Here is a 22910-nt window from a genome sequence, read left to right as displayed (position 1 = left end):
TATATAATAATAAAAAATGCAAAGAAAACAAAAAGTTTCATTTAGTAAAGTGGTTAGATTATACACACACGGACACACACACACAATATTGTCTGAAAGAAAGTAGACAAAAATGTATTATAAAAGTAAAAACTAACCTATGGTGCTAAAAATTAGGCTAATGACTACTTTTAGAGATAAATGGGACTAGAACTGGGGATAGTTCTTGAGAGCAGCCACAAGTGAGAGCAGCCATAAGTTATATTATTTCTTTATCTCTTTATTGATTATGTGGTCATGTTTAGTTTGGAAAAGTACACTCCATGCTTAAGATTTCTACGCTTTTTAAGATATTTTGGGCTCTAGTGAGCTAAATATTATTAGAATACTATCTCATACTTCTGCAGATAAAGAATATTTCAGGCTTAATATATTATCATTATTCTTTTGCCTCATGTTATTAAAACAAAAAGCTTTAAGCATCTGGCATTTAATACCTTCCATACTTGTATGACACCTAACCATACATCTTCTTTGGCACCCCACGTATGAGAATCTGTATTCCAGCTGTTTCTTTGCCTGTCTGAAATTTATTCTTGAATAAGATCCAGCTGGCTTAAGTACAAATCTATTTTTACTTAGGTGATGGTTAGAAGCACACCTCAAGGTCTTAAAATAGTGGCTTATAGGGATATCTAACAAAAAAACAAGCTTACTTTTCCTATCATACATATTCAGATTGGTGTACAATCTGGTCATACATAACGTCAAATTGTTTCCAAGGGTTAAAGTGCTATATCCCAGATGCTTCCAAATGCATTTTAATCAATATCAAAAGTTCCATACCTGTAATACATTTTGTTTGACATATTCAAACAAGACTCAATTATAGTCATAAGTTAAGAGCAGCAAAAAATGTTTTTGGAGATGTTGACAATATAACCTGGAAGGAATGGTATAGATATCAGAACATCACAGTAATTTTCTAGTCAATCTATTCACAGATAGGCCAACATTTAACTCACTACACACACACACACACACACACACACACACACACACACACACACACATACATATGCCCATTCCTATCTTCACTGATTTTACTTGTAAATCCTATTCCTTCATAGTAGCAATTACTTCGCTGGCTTCAAGTTGGAAGATTTTCTTTTATCTCTAGGGGAACATTTTTACCTGCACATCTATAAATACAAAGGCTTCAGAGTTAATAAGAGTTGGGGATCATATTTTACTTTAAATAGTCTCACTCTATACCTCCCATGTTTAACTAGTAAATTATATGTCAGAGCAGGGAAGAAATATTAAATAGATTACCACATACTTACAATTGGTATAAGTGCTAATGCCTTCTTACAGTCGTTTATTTTTTATTTTTTTTATTTCAGCATATTATGGGGGTTTTTACTTATCCCTTTCCTTCCAAAATTGGTGGAAGGCAACCCTGCAAAGTGTCAATTCAACATCATCCCTCTATGTCTAGTGATAACATCACTTTAATACAGTTGCTCCTGCAAACTTGCATCCATGATCTACAATTTCAGTGTAAGGAAAATGATTTATCCTTTTTCAAGTTGAAGATTTTCCTTGTGGGTCATTTCCCTTTAGCTGTTTCCTGATGTCCCATCCACTATTACATAAGGCAACCTGTGGTAAACTAAGAGCCACAAAACGCTGGCCTGCACGTATATTTTTAAAAATAAGTTTTAAAAATATGTAATTTATTTAATATTCATAAACACATGCTTCTGAATTCTCCTAAAATGATGGGAACCCAAGCCAAGAACATAATCAATCATTCCAAATAGCAACTGCCGGCCATGGACTGAATAGCAGGCATCTTGTTCAGAGGGCTCTCTTTCCTACTTCGCAGCATCTACTACTTGCATAAGCATTCATTCTTGCCCCATATCATTTATTTATGTTCCCTCACTGGCCACAATGGGCATATGAACGGGTAACTCCTTCTTAAATTCCTAACAGGCTACCTATTAGCTCTTGGAAATTTCTCTTGCCTCTGAAACTAACTCCTTCCACAACAAGAAATTATTTTTCAATTAGCTAATAAAACCTGCCTCCAGGTTCAATCTCCTCTTAGAGCTGAGGAGATGTGTCATCTCCTTCAGGCTTAACTTCCATGATTCCTCTTATTTGAGAGTAATTTGATATGAACTAAAGTGATGATTATTTCTTTTAAAAATGTTTTCCTTAACCAAAGCCTGTTATGAAAAATATTTACTGCACATTACTTTACAAAGTTAGCTTTTATTTTTTTAGCCCAAAATCTTCTATATTGATTTTCTATTGTGGTATAATGAATTACCCAAATTTTAACAGCTTAACAAAAAATTAAAGGAAATTAAGAAACTTGCAAAATAAGACATTTATGATCTTATAATTTCTTCGAGTCAGTAGCCTTGGTGTGGCTTACTTGTGTCCTCTGTTCAGTGTCTCAGGAAGCTGCAATCTGGGTGTTTGCCTAATAACAGTTCAACTGGACGAAGACTCCTCTTCTATGTTTGTGGAGATTGCTGGCAGAATTAAATTCCTTGCATTTGGTGGACTGATAGCTCCAGCTTTTTGCTAGCCACTGAGTAGAAGCCATCTTCAGCCTCTAGAGACCTTCAGATCCAGGAGGCTACCTGCAGTTCCTGCTCAAAAAAATCATTCAGAATGTGAGAATGTGTATCTTGCAAGTGTACTGTTGTTATGGCCTCTCTCATCACGAGACTAATTACTCTGTGATGCAATGCAATATGTCATCCGAAGCTGGCAAGGACGCAGACCAACTCATCCATTGGTGGTGGGAATGTAAAATGGTACAGACTCTCTGGAAAATAGTTTGGTGGTTATTACTAAAAAAGAAAAAAACAGAAAACAGGCAAACAAACTGAAAATACTCTTGACTTAGCAATTTTACTTCTAGCCTTTTATCCCGGGGAAAAGGAAAGCTTATGTCAATACAAAAACATGTATGTGACTGATTAAAGACACTTTATTTATAACAGCTCCAAACTTAAAACAACCCAAAGGGTCTTTCAATTGGTTAAACAATGCCAAGAAAGTGGAAAATTACAAAATGCCGGGGGTGGTTTTGGTTCATGTGAAACACATATGGGTTTGCTACTGGTGCTTTTGGAAGGTAGGCTCATGTCCTCCCACAGAGACTAGGAGATGGGAACCTGGATATTAAATTATGGCTAGAATAGCCAGTAAATTCTTTGGGCAGCTTTGAATTTTCTCAGACAGGCACCTTAAGGGGAATTGGCATCATCCTAAGAATGTGGCCTTGAAGTATTAGAAACTATTGTTAGTGTTTGTCCAAGTCTATATATGCTAAGGTTGAGGGCTAGTTGAAAAGAGGGCTCAGGGGACTCAGAGAGCCAGAGGCTCACCTGGCTAGAGTGTGGTCAAGGAAATCATGTTTGTCAACTACTGTTATGTAAGACGTTACCATTGGAGGAAACTGGGTTAATGGTACATGGGACATCTGTGTACTATATTCTCAAATTCCTGTATATCTACAATTATTTCAAAATTAAAAATTAAAAATATGCACCGTGATATATTGTCACAGTTTAAGGTTGTTAATGTTTAAGTGTTTAAAGTTTGCCATAATCTTTAGCAGTATATGAGGTAGAGAATTTCCTAAACAGCCTACATTTATTTAGGAAACGTAAAAAATCTTTTTCTCACGAATAACTACTTAGCCTTAGGCTAAGAATATTGTGTTTAATTAATTTTGTATAAAAAATGAATATATTGATGGTCAGCATATTAGTATTCGTTAAGGCTATCCAATCTCTTTAGTCTCACTATATGCACTAAAATTTCTATATTAGCTTTATTTAGTAAGAAGCAGAATTGCTTCCATATACTCTGGGAGAGTAAACTATTTACATAACAGTCTAGGAAAATAATGCTCCCCAACGTGCATGTGTTAATTGAAAATCAGTACATTTGCACTTGATTTCATTCACAGGTCATCTTTGGTTTACAATATAGCAAGTCAGTTCTCTACATTAGGTTACTACTTAATGGAATCAACATTGCAATCAAGAAAGTTGAAAGTCATACTCTAGGCTAGTACTTGTGTAGTACTAGGCTAGTACTCATGTACTGATCCATGATCTTGTGAAAACATACAAGAAGCTCTTCCATTAGCTATATCTTATCTTTTAAAAATGGATGTATATTATTTTTATCAACAGCTTTTTATACAGTGCATTAAATTATTTCAAGAAATAAACATATAAAAATAGAAACAATGTTACCTAAGCATGAAATATATCAAATATCATTCATTATCTTGAGATCTAAAACAATAAGTAGGAAATAAAAATTTTTCTAAAAAAATGCAAACTCTTTGATTTTCTTTAAATTTCAACAAATACAATGTAATAAATGAAATAATTTTAAGAAATGGTGAAACTTAAAATTTTATGAATCTTTTTCTATTTGAGTTTGATGATTACGACCAATAGGTGATCTAAGCTCTAATTTTTATAACATTTTGTGATCATAAGTAGCTTCTTAATTTTGTTTTTTTTTTTTTTTTTTTTTTCTGAGACAAAGTCTCACTCTGTTGCCCTAAGTAGAATGCCCTAGTGTTAGCGTACCTCATAGCAGCCTCAAACTCCTGGGCTCAAGTAATCTTCCTGGCTCAGCCTCCTAAGAGGCTGGGGCTACAGGTATGTACCACAAAATCTGGCTAATTTTTCTATTTTTAGTAGAGACCCAGTCTTGTTCTTGCTCAGGCAGGCTGGTCTTGAACTCCTGACCTCAAGCAGTCCTGCCTCAGGCTCCCAGAGTGCTAGGGTTACAAATGTGAGCCACGGTGGCTGGCCATGTTTTAAAATTTTTAAAAAATTATTCTGTAGTATCCTCTCAAATACTAAAAAATGACAAACAGAAGTATTTAAACAAAGTAGTTCAAAACTGATAATCTCTTTAATGACATACTGAAAATTAGTAAATATACATTTCTTTCTGAATGCAAGAGAATCATATAGTGATTTATTACTTCTGAAATGGAATGATGAGTAGTGGAAATCAAACTCCTGTCCAATGTCAACTAATATGGCATTGATGTATCATAGAAAGAACAAATGCATTTAAAAAACGTTGATATTTATACATTTAAGGTATCCATATATACTAACACTGCCCCTTTCATTCTGCTGCAGTGATTGTCAACCAAGGGTGATTGTCCCTCCAGGCACAGGACCTGGCAATATCTGGATACATTTTTTATTGATACATTTTGGTTGTCACTGTTGCTGGCATCTAGTAAATAGAGGACAGAAATGTTGCAAACATCCTATAATGCACAGGACGGCCCCTAAAATGATTATCTGAACCAAAATATTAATCATGTCAGTTTTGAGAACTTTATTCAACAGTCAATTGCATGGATTTAATAATTTCTAATCAAGATAGCTAAATATTTAGAGACAACCTAGATAGTGTTCATATAAAATTGAAGGTGATGTCATTTGTCAAAATTTATTTGATTCGAACACTGTATATCCTTGAAATTCAAGGTCATTAAGTCTGTCCTGGTTATCTATAGACTAATTTCTAGACAAAGACGCAGATTTTTTATTTTTAAGCTATACAACAGTTTTACAAATGAGATATTTCTGAATTTAGGTCATCACACCTAGAGTTGATATTCTCATACCAGAAGATAAAAATGTATTCTGAAATCCTTGATTTCAATGATGATAGCCACTTCAGTAACTTTTTTTTTATCATACTCTGAAATGGAATTCAGTTTTGAAGAGTCAAAAAGATCCTCTTGATATGATTAAACTTTGTTAAAATAAGTTATTTTAAAAAGTATCTTGGTGAAATGAGGATATTTTGCATGATACTTTCAAATTGGTATTTGTTATTCATATTTTATTTTTATCATTATACAAATTCTATATTACTTTAAAATAATTTTATGTTAATTACACCTATCTACGTACAGTGAGTATGATTTTTTCCTGTTGTTTTTGCCAAGCTAATATAGATTCCAGTAATCTTTTTTGTTAGCTGGCATTTTGTCCTCTTTAAAAAATTTGTATCTTAAAGCTTATTCTTATTTTGGATAGTGAGAAAAATGTGTCTATTGTAGATCACATTGTAGAAAATAACTTATAAATGACTTATGTTTTGCTTTTTCTTTTTTAGGTACCTGCTAATCTTTAAGAAACTGTGATTACCATAGTAAGAAGTTAGACGTTTCTTAAGAATGTTAAATCAATCCTTTCCCGGTTTAACAACCAAGCCATTTATGGTGAGTTGCTTTTTGGAAATAGTACCCAATCTGTGTGTTAACTGCAGTGGGGCTGGCAGTCAGGGTAAATCAACCAAGAGAAGAGGGAGAATGAGATGAAAGAAAAACTGTATTATTTCAGAGTTCAGTCTCACTAGGAATTGTACTGAAGTCAGACTTGACCTCGAGCCATTCAGATAGGAAATTCAACAATAATAGAAACTCCAGTCTTCTGTGAAAAGTTCCTGAATAAAGCTTGCAACTTAGAATCTTCTCTATTGTGGTTTTCTTTTCTTTTCTTTTCTTTTTTTTCTTTTATAAGGTACAAGCACAATGGCATAAAGTGTCCCAGCCCCTTATGGGGGCAGAGCCACATGTACAAGGCAAGGTCTGTGTGCTGGCTCAACTCCATGTCAGCATACTGTCAAAATAAAGAATGATGTATAAATCTGTGCATTGTGCCAACCACAGCATATAAACTACCTGGAGTTCATCCAGCTCTGCACAGAGGGCACCTTTATGCAGCAAGCCCAGAATATTCTTATGATGTCATGTTTTTGAAAGATGCTATCAACGGTAGAGATTTGTAAGATTTTGACAATGGCATTTAGGAAATACTTCCAATTGTTCATATTCTATGTATACTTTGTTACAAATACTAGATGTTTGGTGTTTGTTTTAGTTTATTCACATAAATGTATAGTTTTGTTAAATATAAAGTCATAACTGGGTGGAGATATATTATGGAAAATGTCAAAGATATTAAATAGCACTTGATATGGGTGAAAGTCAAGCTTATATAAACAGAAATAGAGTATTACAATGAGAATTGTAAGAAAATAAAGAATGAGCTGAGAGGAACACAAAAGATTGATTTAGTCTAGCTCAGGTGCTTTCTGGTTTTGCAGTACGCAGGGAATGTAGCTACAATCTCAGATTACTAGAAGATTCCATTTGAGAAATTTCTACTGCTTACATGTAGGTATTTCATTAAAAAAAATAAAGTGCGGTAACTGTGGAAAGATGAGCACTCTAATAAGAATTGGATCTGGTAGAAACTGAGAACTGATGAGGACCCAAATATTGCAGAAAGCCAGATGATAAAGTTAATGATATAGCTGTTGAGAACATCCCCGTGTAACCACAGTTGTAACTTGTCATTTTCCACACTGCAATACAATCTGATATAATTTCTGTATGCTCCAGATAGCTACCTGCCTAGGCAGTGATCTCAGGGGGTGGAGAGGGGAGAGTACGATGCATGGAAGAGTACTAAATTAAGAGCAAAGGAAAATTCAAGGCTTATGGTCACAAAGATGGAAATAATATTTAATACTGAAATTGCTACTAGTGGCAAGAAAATCAGAAGAGAGCTTCCTGTCTGAAAGTGTCTCTCATGTTTTCCTCATAATCCCTTCCTCTGCAATTGAGGCTGAGTCAAGTTAAAAATGGTAGAGCTATTGATTCATTAAAATCATTTCCAAAAGTCAACTGATATTCTGGGATATTTAAACCTGACCCATAAAGTCTAAAAACATTTCCCTTTGGGGCATTTTAAGAAGTAAACTTAAAAGAAGGCAGATTTTCATATATTTTGAATATGGAAATAAAGATGCTGCATATCTTAAAATGCACGATTTATACAATGCGTCAAAATGTCACGCTTCAATGATATATTCTATTTTCAAATATTTGATCACTAAGAAAAGTAGATAGAGTATTACCATTTAAATCACTGCAATCAGATTTTAAGCAGACTTTACAGGTACATTCCTTGTCTAATATTATAAAAATCACTCTACATTTCAACCTGACTTAGAAAAACTCCATTTGTTATTTTGTTGCAAAATATTTTGCTGTGTATATAGAAATGTGTCAGATAAAAGTTCTTTTCCAATTTAACATATAGAAATTTCTGTGTAGATTTTTTAAAGTTAAAATTGGTTTTGTAACACTGTGAGTCATGTCAGATAGGGATACTCATTTAATGTTTCCATTATTTCACAGAAAACAGAAAATTTTATTTTATTTATTTATTTACTAGTAGGGCCTAATTGTTACAACAAGATGATTTTATAGCTCTTTAGTTTCATGCCTCTGGCTGGATTTGTACACTACACTAATTTATTCACTAAATGTAGTGATCCATTTTTAAAACCACTTTTCAAAAATTCCTTTGTTAAGGGAAAATTAGATCTGTACCTTTGCATCAGCTACTTCCATATCTCTGTTACTGACAATCTGTTTCATCTAATTTGCTTTATCTTAATACACACACAGACCAGCTTTTGTGTGCTTATTATGCATGGTAGATCTGCTGTCATCAATTAATTCTCAAACTGTACCTTTTTATTTATTTCAGTTTTCATATTTTTATTTTGAAACAGTCTGAAACTTATGAGCAATTCGCAAGTACATTATAAAAAATTTGTTTTTCTTAACCATGTTTTCAACCATTAACAATTTGATTAAATTAATAATCCTTTATATTTTCGGCTATCATGTCAATCTTGTGATGACCTTGCAATGCAATCACGTGTGCAACCCTTTAATCGTATGCTGAATTTCTCTAGCTCTCGCCTGTGTATGGTCTCTCTGTAGACCTTTCATACAATAATTTTTGCATCATGTATAGAGTTTATGATTATCTGTGAGATCATTGTAGTAAAAATAATGCTGTCATTACCAGAACCAAAGTAAATTTTGTTTTAAAAATAATTGTCAAAAGCAAAAGAGTAATTCCAAATTATAAAAGTAAAGTTCTACACATTTTTAACACTTTATGGAAAGTTGTAAATGAATTGCTTAGTTGACTAGTGAAAATAGTTTTCAACAAATACAATCATTAGAAGACAGGCAAAAACATAGACTTAAAGCACAGAGATTGTTTACATTTACAAATTCAATGAAAGTGAACAGAGATGGAAACAAGATGGGTAGGGAGAGGAATTTTATAATAAATAGCATTACCTTATTAATTTTTGTTTTATAAAGGGAAAGAAAAGTAATAACTCTTAAAAATGTATACTCCTCATGGATACCTTACATATACTATTATATTTTAATTAATCCTGAGAATAACTAGGGTGGCTTTCAAACAGTTACTACGATTTTATCAATTTTTATGGAAAGAATAATCAGAGTTTCAGAGAGATGAAATTACTGATTTGAAGCCTCGAAGTTACTTGTTTGGAGAAATCACATTTGAATCCTTATTTTGCTGAGTCTACTGACCATGATGCCAAAGCCCTAACATGTTAGTATCACCTACCTGATAGACACAATGATAGGTTTCTCTTTGTAGCTGATTGGGGTAGGGGTGTTTACTAATTTTTAATGCCAAAATGAGCCCCTAAATGATTTCGAAAAGTATATAATTATTTTCTTCACCAATTTGATATTCATCTTTTTCTTGCAACTTCCTTCCTAGATCTATATTTAGCTGATGACACACAGCTACATTGAAGTATGACTTCTGTAGTGTGAAATTAGCTAACGTTTAGCATTCTCTGAGGAAAAGTTCGTAGCTCAAAAGTAAAAATAAATTATTTCTCATATTATCCACTTTGTCACAGTCACTTAGAAATATTAGAAAACATGGTGACAAAAGAGAAAAAATGAAAACATATATGATTCCACTATCCATAGATAGCAGTCATAATTTTTCTTTCCAAAGTTCCTGCAGCAAAACACTTTAAATCTTTTAACTATTTCAGGAAACACACTTTCGTTATGTACATTATACTTTTAAGTCAGCAATAATTAAGGCTCATTATTTTTTGAAGTTATTTATAGTTGCATTTTCACTCTTTTATGGTATATCATTCTAATCGATGTGCCTTTGTAAACAAAATGATTTCATGTATGTTCCATTATAGTTTGAGAGTTTCTGCTTCTGCAAGCTGCTTTTTGATATGTCTTAGAGAAAATGATACAGAAACTAGTGTAGTATGTAGATTGTTGAAATATTTTTTTTCTTTGTAGATATTTTTTAACAATTCTCTATTATCATTCTTTGGAATTTAATTCATTAGTTATTGATCCAAGAAAGTAATAAATAACTGCAATTTAAGAGGCAGAGAATAATTTTCTTTTGCTATAATCTAACTTTCATAATTTTCTACAGATATATAATACTATACTATGTGACTGGAGATAGATGTGTTTCTATTATAAATGTAGATAAGGGAATATTTACCAAGATATTCCATCTTTTAAAATTTTTCATTATGTTTACTTTACATTCATTGCAAATTCATTATACCAGCTGACATTTTGATAGAAAGTAATGGAATGCTTGCATCTTATATAGAGAATTTTGATAGAACATCTTCAGAATTTGGGACAACATAACTATTATTACACAAAAGTTTATAATTAATGCTGATAAATACTATTTCTGTAAAGATTTTATGAAATGTTACTCTTTTCTATTAAAATGAGTATTAGCTTAAATAGAGCATCATGCATGAATATGAATAAAAATGAATAAAAATACTCTAGAAAATTAATAAGAAGATTTGATTTATCAAAATTGCTTTGTAAACACCTTTACCAAAATGCAGCTATTTAGTGAAGGTATATATATATATATATAAATGTTATAACAATGCCATCTTTAGATAGATATCTATTTATTTTATAGACATATGCAATATATGTCATAGTAATAAACTAAAAAGGCTATGGTTTTAGGCTTATAGCATTTTAGTTGTGTAATGAAATATAATTTAATCTCATTTATTACAGATGAGCAGAAAAGAAAGATAAAAATAATTTCCACAGAAAAAAGTAGCTTGTTTTTCCATAGAAAAGTATAGCTAAGTTGTCAAAGCTACTTAGCTAAAAGTTGATAAATGTTATAAATATAGGTAGATATATGACAGATAGATAAATAGGTAGATAGATAGCTATATAATAAATAGATCTGTCCTGTAAAATCCATTTCTTTCTTTTCTCCTTTATGTATGTATTATTTGGATAAACTAAATTTTCTCAACTAGTTAAATTTAATTCTAAATGGCAATAAAAATCAAATTAATGAATGTACTTGTGTCATCCATCTAGAAGAAAATATCCTTCTAATGTAATGCTTATAATAACAAAATGCAGTTAAACTGATGGTTCACATGTATATCCCTGGAAGATATAAAGAATTAGTACCAATATGTAATTTTATTTATCTATTCATTTCTATTATTCCATTTTCTATACATTCATGAACTCTGGTATATTAGAAAATTTCAAAATAAACCCTGTAAATATCTCATGGTATGCCTTTTATAAAATTAAGGATTTGAAATTTGACTGATAATAATAATGCTATGTTTTATACAATATCCATCCTTAAAATTATCATATTCTATTAGTTTAAAGGCGAAGAGTTAAAATACATAATGTTCACATTTTCATGTTCAGTTATTGAGCATTTTCAGAATATGCACAAGAATTTACAAACGTTTATTTATTAAACATTTTCATATTTAAAACTTCTTGCTATAAAGAACCAACTTTGCTTCAAAACAAGTGATTTTTTTCCTATTTTGTCAAAAACAAAATTGAAAAGAATAATCTGCCTTACAAATTGAAAATTCTTTTTCATTGAATTCAAATGAGGCTTCTTCCACAATGTGGAATTTGAATACTTGGAAACATTTTGTTATGCTACTTGAAAAATATCCTTGACTTAAAAAGAACTACTGAACTGTTTAGTTCATAAACAAGCACGAGTATATTTCGTTTAAATATTTAAAAACTAACTTATGTATTAATCATAAAATGAGGACAGAGGTGCAGTTTCATTACACGCTTGAAAAAATACTGATCATTTAGCTCCAGAAAATTTACTTTTAAATTGTATTTTTGTCCAGGCAACTCAAATAAATCGTCCTCTTAAATTTAACAAAAATATTTATATATGTTCTTAAAATCTACATTATGCAAACAAGAAATCCTTCCTATTTTGATTCCACAGCTATTGAACTGTAAAATACAAATAACAAACTCATTATCACATTTGAGTTTGTTTTGGAAAACTATTAAAATGTAGTGGAGTGAGGAGTATTGGTAGGGGAATAATGTGTAACTACCTAATGTAGCACAGAATATTTAGGTTGTAAATAGAAGAATTTAAATGATAGGTTACCACAGTTCTATTCAATTTACTCTTATCTCAAGAAAACTTTGGTGTATAATTTCAAACTCTATAAATTTCCACAACTGATTACTTATTATTTCAGACTCGAAAATAGGTTACATTCTGTTAATTTGCTAGTGGTTTCCAAGAAGTATTAAGTATACAATACTGGAGGGTTTTTTTTTTTACAGTTAGATGAACTAAATAAAGATTTATTGTTATGTTTATATTGCCTAAGGCTAAAAACTATGACTGGATGAAGCACAGTTATTTTCTTAGTGTAAAATTGTATTGCTCTGATTAAAACTGTTTCTTCTTTTTATTATAAAGGCATAGGTAAGAGAATGGACATTTATTATGCACCAACTCTCTTCCAGATCCTGTGCTAGGCATTTTTATAAATGTCTTTTCAATTTGTATTAATAAAAATAACCAATTATTTTAAAAACATTGTTTGTTCATTTCTGTTTATTTATAGCTAATAGGAGGCATAGTGGCTTCACAAATTTACTTCAGAATCTAGATTCTGTCCAAAATAAGTGAGCAATTTTTGGAAGATATTTAAATAATCTGGAAAAATTTAAGCATTGCTGAAAATGAATCCTCACAGAGTAAATTAATAAAAAGTATAGCACTTTAAACATCTTTTTAAGATATTAGAATTAAAGAATCTTAAATGCAATGGGACAAATATATAAAGCCTCAAATTCAAGGAACATCACTGCTATAAACTTTGTCATAAACTTCAAACTTCACACTTCATTTTGCACATAGGAAGTCATTTTTAACACCTGGCATTGCTTTTTAAAATTTTTATTGTCTGGCAGATATCTTTGAATAATACATTTTAGCCTTAGGTATATTCCTACTTTTAACTGAAATAGAAATATGAAAGCACGAAATCCTCCTTTGTAGAAAGTACTTTGCTATATTATCTAGTTGCATATTATCATTAGAAGGATGGGCCATGACTGGTCTTGCAAAATCTTCACTATAAAGATCTCATCTACAGATATAAACTTCACACTAGAAAAGAATCATTTCCATAAAATTTCAAGGTACACACCACACTCTGGTATAAATCAAGATCTTTTATTTTTTTTAAAAAGAGGGACATTTAGAAATGGGAACAGAGTATGTAGTTAACAGCCTTAAAAAGTTTCTCCCAAATTCTCACTAATGTATTTATGACAACTTAGAGGAAAGTCGTCTCTTGTGAGCCACGTTAAAGAGTTAGACTAACAATAAATACAACTATTTCCAAAATCAGAGGGTTTCCTGAGCTATAATCAAAATTGGATAGAGCTATTCTCAAAATTAAAATTATCACCTCACAAAATGTTGTCATTTGAAACATTTTCCATCAAGAAGGTAGTTCTAAATGCATTTCAACACCAGTAAGGGGCTGAGTTTCTATGCCAATCAAGAAACTAGATAGGCAGTCCTTTCATAATATCATACTATCTGTTCAGGCAGCCTGGTCTACTTCTCCCTTAGTAGCTCTTTTTAGATAACTGGGTTTTTTGTTTGAGGATCCATTCTAGAATACAGAATAGTATCTAATTCTGTATCTAATACAGAATAATATCTAAGTATTACTTAGCTTTGTAAATTAACACCCAGCCTTTCCTCTGGTCCTTTATGATCTTATGCCTAATTCTCTAGGAGAAAAAAAAAGACAACAAATTATCAACAAAAATTAAAAAAAAAAAAAGCCACAGAATCAAATAAATAAAGGTTATTTTCTTAGAGCCTCAACAGATATCTGAAATTTTTGAACTACGAATTGCATGAATGAATATTCCCTATTACAGTACAGTGTGTACACTGGACATAGACATTTAGTATCTAGGGAGCATATGTGTCTAGAGAAAATAGCAAAAGCACCATGGATATGGACAACATAATGGTAATAGAGTGCCACTGGGCTTTCAGTACTCTTGAGTGACACCAGTTTTACTGATGTCACAATTCTCTACAAAACATGACCAGAATCATCATAGTGACTTGGTGAAACACATAAGAGCTGTGATGCATGCTCACGGGGGTCTATGGGTAGCAAGAACTGGATGATGAGTACAAGTAGAGACTGAATGAAATTTTTCAGGAGTCTACCTAAGAAATTTTGGGGGAAGTAGTTAAATGGTCCTGAATGTTCTGAAATAGTGAGTAAAAGAAAGGGTCAGAGAAATCCCATTTATAACTCTTTATGTGATTTATCTTTGTCTTTTCTTTCAACTCATTGTGGGATTGAACCAGAAAAAAATGTGCTATGGGAAGAAGTGTAAATTTAAGAACACAGAAGTGTTAATCTGTGCAACTGGAAATTGCTATATTATAAATGACCGCGAGGGATAAAGAGGATAGGACTCCCTCCTACATAATAGCCAGAAGCTGATTCAGTTTATGAGCAAATGACCATTGTCTGCGAACCTGATTCATTGAATATAAGTAATGAATAAAGGCTTAGAGGAGAAAGAGTGTCATGTGTGATGGATTTGTTGGTCCTTGCATCTTGTCTATGTGCTCATTATACAGTTTATCAGTGTCTGGGTTTTCTTCCTTCCCCATTCTTCCTTGACCTCTAAGAGGAGTTTTACCTGGCATGATTTGAGGACTGGAAGATGCTCAATACTTTGTGATGAGAAATTAAGAAACTGAAAGGATGGAGACAGAATCTGAGTCAGGGAGAAGGTACATAGGTAGGACTAGCTTGATAATAAAGAAGAAAGTTGAGAGTTATTGCAGGGGAGGAACTAAGAAAAAGTGACAGGAAAATATGAAAACAAGTTTCAAGACTTTATGTGAGAGTGGGGTTTGAGGAATGATAAGTTCTCAAACAACTAGCTATAAGGTTTAAAAGATTGGGAAGGCAGGGGGAAAGATCTTTGCAAATAATTTCTGTGAATTATCAAATTTATAACTTGTTTTTTGCCTGCTACACAAATATTCTCAGGTTGCAGTCTCCAATCTCTGGGCCATGGACTGGTACTGGTCTATGGCCTATTAGGAACCAGGCCTCACAACAGGAAGTGAGTGGCAGGCAAGTGAGTAAGCCTTATCTGTAATTACAGCCTTATAGCTGCTCCCCAATACTTGCATCACCACCTGAGCTCCACCACCTGTCAGATCAGCAGCTGCATTATATTTTCATAGTTGTGTGAACCCTACTGTAAACTGCCAACACAAGGGATCTAGGTTGTGGTTTTCTTATGAGAATTTAATGCCTGATGATCTGAGATGGAGCTGAGATGATGACACTAATGCTGGTGAGTGGCTGCAAATACAGACTATACACATTATCATTAGCAGATAGGTGTGTATAATTATTTCATTATATATTACACATGTAATAATAATAGAAATAAAGTGCACGATAAATGTAATGCGCTTGAATCATCACCCCCCTCCCCCATCCATAGAAAATTGTCTTCCATGAAACCGATCTCTGGTGCCAAAAAGGTTGGGGACTGCTGCTATAAGGTGAATGATCCAATTCAGGCCCATTGGTAGGTTTAAACTAGTAACCTGACCATTTAATGTTGTGGTGCAGTCTAGGTAGAGGGCACACCTGGGAGAGGAGAAGGTTGATGCGATTTATATTCTCTACCACTAGACAAAGCTGACAGATTCAGAAGACAGTTCTGATTAAACAACTGCACTTGGGGACTATAAGGTATATTCTAAGTGTTGAATTTTTCAGAATATAAGCATTTTAACACATTTTGAAATATGATTTCTCAAGGTCCATAAATCTTCATGGTCACCCAGATACCCTAAACTTGTATGTGCTACTACTCTATGTGTCAGAACAACAGTAGGGATCACTGGATAGGAATTGACTCAATGCAGCTGGGTCATTACTAAGGAAAATGTTTAGACTCTAGGCAAAAGGCCTCAGCTTTGAGGACCCAGAGGGCAGTCACTTGGTCAAGCTCTCTTGTCCTCAACAGGCCCAGACACCAGGAGTGGGAGGGGTGGCTGACACCAGGGCAATCAGTGGAATCACATGTTACATAAAACTAAAGGTGAGGCTTACCTCACTCTGGCTGCAGTGGGGTGATTGTTCCCAGATGGGGGCGCTCTCTGAGCAGGCTGGAGGATTACTTTCTAGGTGACAGTGAGAACCTCAAAGCAGGAGTGACACCCCTTTCAGGGAAGGGACTCATGAGCTTGCTGGATCCGAACCTACACAATGTTTGAGTGAAACCACATGTGCATACACATCTCCACCACAGAGAGCACACCATCAACATCACCATGATAGGAAGGAGTCCAGCCACAACAGTGGAAGAAGGCCAAATAATCACCTTTTTTTTAAAAATTTTTAAAAATGTTTTTATTTGACAAATAAAAATTGTGTATACTTATAGCATACAACATGATGTTTTGATATATGTAACATATTCAATACCTCGTATATCATTTTTGTGTGTGTGAGAACAATTCTACTTTCTTAGCAATTTTCAAGCATGCAATATATTGCTATTAACCATAGTTACAGTTGCCATGATTACAACCACCTCTTTAATTAACAGTCTTCCTTTCACAAATGTAATGCACCCACACAAGACAATCAGATGCTGAGGAAAACTTATGCACAAAGGAAAATAATATATAAGGCCATTCATGCTAGAGAATAAATTTCAGAAGAAATACTTTAGAGACAGGGAGATGATACATACAACCACAAAGTTCTGTGTACAAGTATCCTTGAAAATAGTCCATTTTTTAAAGATGAGTTAGAAAATAAGAAATAATACTTGAAATAGCATGTTTGCTGCAATTAATTATAATTATTGCTATTTATTAAACAGAGTAGTCTACAGATAAAATTGAGATCATTTTTACATCATAGAATAAAAGACAAAATTATAAAGAAATATGTAAGAATATTATAAAACAAAAAAAGGATTAATACGCATGAGTAATTTCTATTTAAAATGCAATTCAAAATGGAGGGAAGAGGGAAAGAGTATTGGTGATTAGGAGAGAAAATTTTCAAGGAAATGATAGAATGGAATTTTCCAGAGCTAGAAAAACAGGAGAATTTTCATATTTCAAAACTGCCCATAAATCATTGAGGCTGAGAAAATTGCCCACATTGATTCACATCCTAATCACACATCGGATTAGTTAAAACAAGAATGCTAATCTCAAAGCTAAATTGTATTGCTGTCAAATTTCTCAACATCAGTACTAAAAACTTAGAAGAAGATGGAGAAGTACTTTTAAAATTCTTCACAGCCAAAGTGATCATTAAATATAGGAAAAAATAAAGCTATTTCCATATATGAAGTCTACATTCATAGTGGAGGAATTTGCAAGCCTACTGTAAAGGAAGCCCAGGATGAAGGAAATTATGTATTCTGGGACTGAGGAAACAACGACTCTCACCTAGCAGTGCCTTGAAAATAAGCCTTCTGATGACCTTTTGCAGCAAACCTGTAGTGTGATCAATCCAAAATTCATTGTTTAATAATTAGCAGGATAAAGAGGCTCAATGATCTTAGAGATGTGGTAAAGAAAGCCTTACTTACACTTTTGGTCAATAATAGAAATGAAAAAAATTTAGAGAAAAAAAATCTGTTCTTATAATTTATGGTCCAAATATGAAGTAAACTAGAAGGTAACATGACTTTCTTTATGCAGTTAATAGAGTATTACAAATTGATTTCAATTAGTCTTGAGCATTGGATCAATCTCCTTAAAAAAAGTGTGGTTTGGAGAAAGCAGATTTCATGTCTTCTACAGGTTCAATAATATGGTTGTTCAAAATGTTATATTTGTATCACTGTATTGTGATCAAAAGTGTATATGAACTTTTATTTTTCAGAATCAATCTAAAAACAGAGGGTGAAAGAATCATAGCTATATAATGAAATGTGTTATAAATATCAACATTATAAAATAAAAAATACACTTGTCAAGCTAAGAAGGGAAGAGATGTACAAAGATATAGTAGTACCAGTTCTAGCATTTCCTATAACACAAAGATATATTACCTAAATTTGATGAATGAAAATTATGTTTTCATATAGTATTCAGATTTATAACAGTGATAAAAAGGAAAACCCAAACCAAAATTAAATCCAACAACAATTCGAGAGAATGGAAAAGTGGGAAGAGAAATTTATGTAAGTCAATTATCTATCTTATCTCTTACAGCAGAAAGTAAAGAGAGTTTTTATTGTTAAGTAGAAAACAATGTACAAATATATTACTTACAGAGGTGACCACTAGCAGAACTCATAACAGAAATGATCAAATCCAAAGTATAGAATAAAGAACATTTTTTCAACACTGTTATTTTTGTTTTTAAATGCTTATATCAATTTTGGAATTTACAAGTCAAAGAAGGGAAAACAAGTACTAATTTAATCATAGATCCATAACACAAATAAATATTAAATTAACAATTTCATTGAATTTATGTACCTAATTCTTTAAGCAATAAATACACATTTTATAAATATTGAATAGTCATATTTAAAAATCTGTAACATTTATCTCTCTAATAATTAGCTTCTGAAAGCTGCTGTATGGGGTTAAGCGTGAAGTGCCATACTTCTGTAGACTAGGATCACATTTATAAAAATAGAGAAATGTGATGGACAGCAGTCCACAGAAATGTTCATGGAGCATTTATGCAGCAATACCCAGGTGGTTACAGTCAGCAGGGGTGTTTTATTCTTGAACAAAACAATTATACATAGAATAAATGTTTGCTGTACCCTGGGAAATACTTTCTAGGTGTGACTCGGCCGAGATGTTGTTTTCCTTCCACAAAACTAGGTCAATCTTTACAACTCTGCTCCTGGCATTAGAGCACAAAGATGAAATTGTTCCTTTGTGGTCAAAGGCAGTTGTGACAGGCATAGTTTTATCAAAATTGAAGGAGAAAAATATTCCTCTTTAAATGTCCAGATGAGATGAATTGTGGAGCAGATAATAGAGAGGAAGAAAGAAATAACTTGAGCTTCAGAAATTCAGATCATGAAGAATCCATACAGAGCACCTGGATTCTTATATCCACAGGCAAATAAATTGAGAAATCTTGGGCAAAAAATTAGCCTTATAAAGGAAATGATTTCTAATAAAGACATTGATTTGGTACAAATAAATGCTTCAAAATTTAGAACTAGGAAACAAAAGAGAGAGATGAGCAACAGGTTCAAATAGAACTGTGATGTCTTCCTTTACCACATCTTCAAGAAGAGAAACATAAATTCCCAAATGAGGTGGAATGAATTAATATGAGAATCATACTGTAGTTAGATCTGTGTATTAATTTTAGGCATGGATGGATGATTGTGAATATATGTATATGTGAGTGTGTATTCTGATAAATTATATATTGTTTATTGCTTAACATTGAATCAGTCACTCTTAAGTAATGTTTCTGCATAATTGATTCCATAAAAGTGGATTTAAAGTTAGTGGAAATACATATGTTTAGAGATATAGAAATTTGGAAAATAGTTTAAATTGATATTTTAAATAGATTTTATACACAAAGGTATACACCAGGTCTTTCAGAATGATGTCTGTGACAGGTAAAATAATATCTGCTAAAGGTGTCTACATCCTAATCCCCTAAACTTGAGAATATGTTACTTTAAATGACAAAAGGAACCTTGCACATAAGGTAACAGACCTTACAATAGGCAAAATATTCTGGATTATCCAGACGGGTCCACTGAGATCATTCAGGCCTTTCCAAGTAGAAGAGGAAGACAGAAAAGTAGAAGAGAAGCAGAGAGATGTGATTGATAAAGAGACAGGACAGATTCAAAACATGAAAGGGGCTCAACCTACTGCTGATGCTGCCTCTGAAGATGCAGGAAAGGACCATGAGCCAGAAGTGAGGGCAGTGTCTGGATGACGAGAGCAACCCTAGGTTGACAGTGAGCTAGGAAATGGGCCTTAAGTTCCACTGTTGCAAGGAATGGAATTCTGCCCACAATTCAAATAAGAAACAGATTCTCCCCTAGAACTCCAAGAAAGTAACTCTACCATGCCAGCACCTATATTTTAGTTCGGTGAAACCTGGACTGAGTTTATTAAAAACGGAATTATAAGAAAATAAATGTGTTATTTTAAGGTCTTAAAATTTGTGTTAATTTGTTATGACATCGATAGGAAACTAATAGTTTTCCAAAGCATTAATCTATGCTAATTACATGACTGATTATATGCTTATACTGGGTTTATTATGTAAGCAGTACTAGCAAGGGACTTCTGAATAAATTTAATCTTTACAAAATCCTATGTTTTAGATGTTATTATTTCCATTTTACAGATGAGAAAACTGAAATCTGGAGAGGAAAAGTAACTTTCTAGAAGCAACACAGCTAGTGAACTCTGTGACTAGTATGCAAAAATAGGGCTTGAAATCAGATTGTTTTAAACTGCTATGACCTATATTTATATATTTATGTTTACAGTCCTACTGCATCTTTGTAAGTGTATTTTTTAAATCTCTAAGTAACATAATGCCTTACAGAACATGGATCAGCTATTTTATTATCCATTTGAACGAGAATTTATCTTGCAATAAATATTTAAGTAAATGTAAATTTTCTTGCTTAAATCCTTTGAATACATTTGTCTTTGAGAGTTAGTGAACATTTTTACTGACTTTAAGGTTAAACATTTGCTATATAAAATTGAAAACTATCTCAGATTCAAGGTCATTTTAGTATTTAAATGTAAATAAAATATCTGCATTTAGTTACATGTATCATAAGACCCCAAATTAAATGAAGTTGACAACCAGTATTAAGCTGTGAATAAAAGTAATTCTGGGTCAAAAACAAAAAAAAAAGCATAGAAATAACAGAATGAATTAAATAAACCTCAGATGCCTGTATTTGAGGAGTAGTGTGTATCTTAAACAAAATATGACATGTAAATCATCTCACTTTCTAATTTTTGAAGTTTATCTTCCTACTATAATAGCATCACCTCCATCATTGTCCTCTTCCCCTCAAAGGGGACTGCATAATACGATCCATGATAGCAGAATAGAATGTGTGGAATGTGGTCTTGAGAAACAGGCTGGAAGCAAACGTTCACTTCTTGAGGAAAGGTGAGACACAACCTTGCAGGAGTGAACTGAGCCCTTCCTTGGGAATAGAGTGACTTTCATACATCGGGATAGAAGTTAGGAACATGCAGTAAAGAATTATCTAATAAAAAAGAAGGCAAGATAAAATAAATGCTAGTCAGATTGATGACAAAGAGTTTGAATGAGAGATTACAATTCAGGCAGGGTGGTCAGGAAAACAATAGAATGATGATGAAATAGTCACGCCAAGATCAACGTGGTCAGTCTCATATGTAAAGAAAAGGGAAGTATAATGATCCTAATGCATAAATGAAAAATGCGGCTGGAAATGATTGACTGAGTTAAGTAAGGAGAGTAATAAAATTTGACGTTAGAGGTGATGTAGGCAGGGACCAGACAATAGGAACTTTTGGACCATGATAAATAGTTTGGATTTTATTCTGAGTTTGATGAGTAGTCATCAGAAAGTTTTGTAAATTTCTTTGATTTACATGACATGATTATATTCAAAGATATATTTGACATTTTTAGAAGACAGCTCTGGCTACAACATGGAAAGTAAATCATAAGGAATCCAGAGCCAAATTAGAAGATCTTACTGCTGTTTCAGGAGCAATGATGCTGGTTGGGTTAGAAAATGAAGATAGGGCTTCCTAATAGATTATATAGTGAACGTGCAGAGAAGAGATAGATTAAGAATGACTTTTTGGTCTCAACTAATAAACTAAATGCTGCCATTTGTTTATTTGAAAATTCCTGCAGTAAGGAACAGACACTTAAAAGATATCTATAATATTAAGTTTACAACAAAACTTCCACTTATAGGGAGAATGTGAATAATTGCTACTGTCTCCACCTACAGCAGGAAGAAATCTAAGCTTGCCCACAGAATTCCTACCCCTAGTGTACACACCCTACATGATTCCCTCCACTTCAGTGTGGGTGAGACCACTGAGGATGATGACATAACACTTTCATGGCAGGTTGCTAATCAGTTAACTTTGAGGGTAGCCCTGACCCAATCATGTGGAATATTTAAAAGACAGTGAAGTATCACTGAAATGCTTTCTGGCAGGCCTAAAAGAAAGTAAATGGCCATTTGTGTTGTAAACTGTGTAGGGAGGAGGCCATGTGACTAAAACCTGGGGGAAGCCTCTAGGAGTCTCTGGGGTGACCAATGGCCCAAACTCAAAGGAAACAGGAATCTCAGTCCTACAAACACAAGGAACTGAATTCTGCCAACCATCTGAATGAGATTAGATAACTCCAAGCTCCAGGTGAGAAAGAGCCCCAGCTGGCACTTTGATTTCAGTTTTATGAGGTCCTAAAAAGACAACCCAATTATGCCGTTTCTGGACTTTCTGGTCTACAGAAGCTGTGAAATGATAATTTTGTGTTATTTTAAACTGCTAAATTTGTGACAGCACCAAAAAAAAAAAAAA

General features: G+C 32.9%; 1 long non-coding RNA gene across 1 annotated transcript; it reads right to left on the bottom strand.

Annotated features, from left to right (window-relative positions):
* Positions 1–263: 263 nt before the first annotated feature.
* Positions 264–21191, bottom strand: LOC142874957 (uncharacterized). The gene is made up of 3 exons (XR_012922542.1): positions 20217–21191; positions 2429–2648; positions 264–922 (listed from the first exon to the last, which is right to left on the bottom strand). It is a non-coding gene; the product is annotated as an uncharacterized LOC142874957 (long non-coding RNA).
* Positions 21192–22910: the final 1719 nt, after the last annotated feature.

The sequence above is a fragment of the Microcebus murinus genome, chromosome 13 (assembly GCF_040939455.1).
Source record: "Microcebus murinus isolate Inina chromosome 13, M.murinus_Inina_mat1.0, whole genome shotgun sequence".
Classification (NCBI taxonomy): domain Eukaryota; kingdom Metazoa; phylum Chordata; class Mammalia; order Primates; family Cheirogaleidae; genus Microcebus; species Microcebus murinus.
The sequence above is the reverse complement of the archived record's forward strand: the minus strand, read 5'-3'. Positions and strand labels throughout refer to the sequence as shown.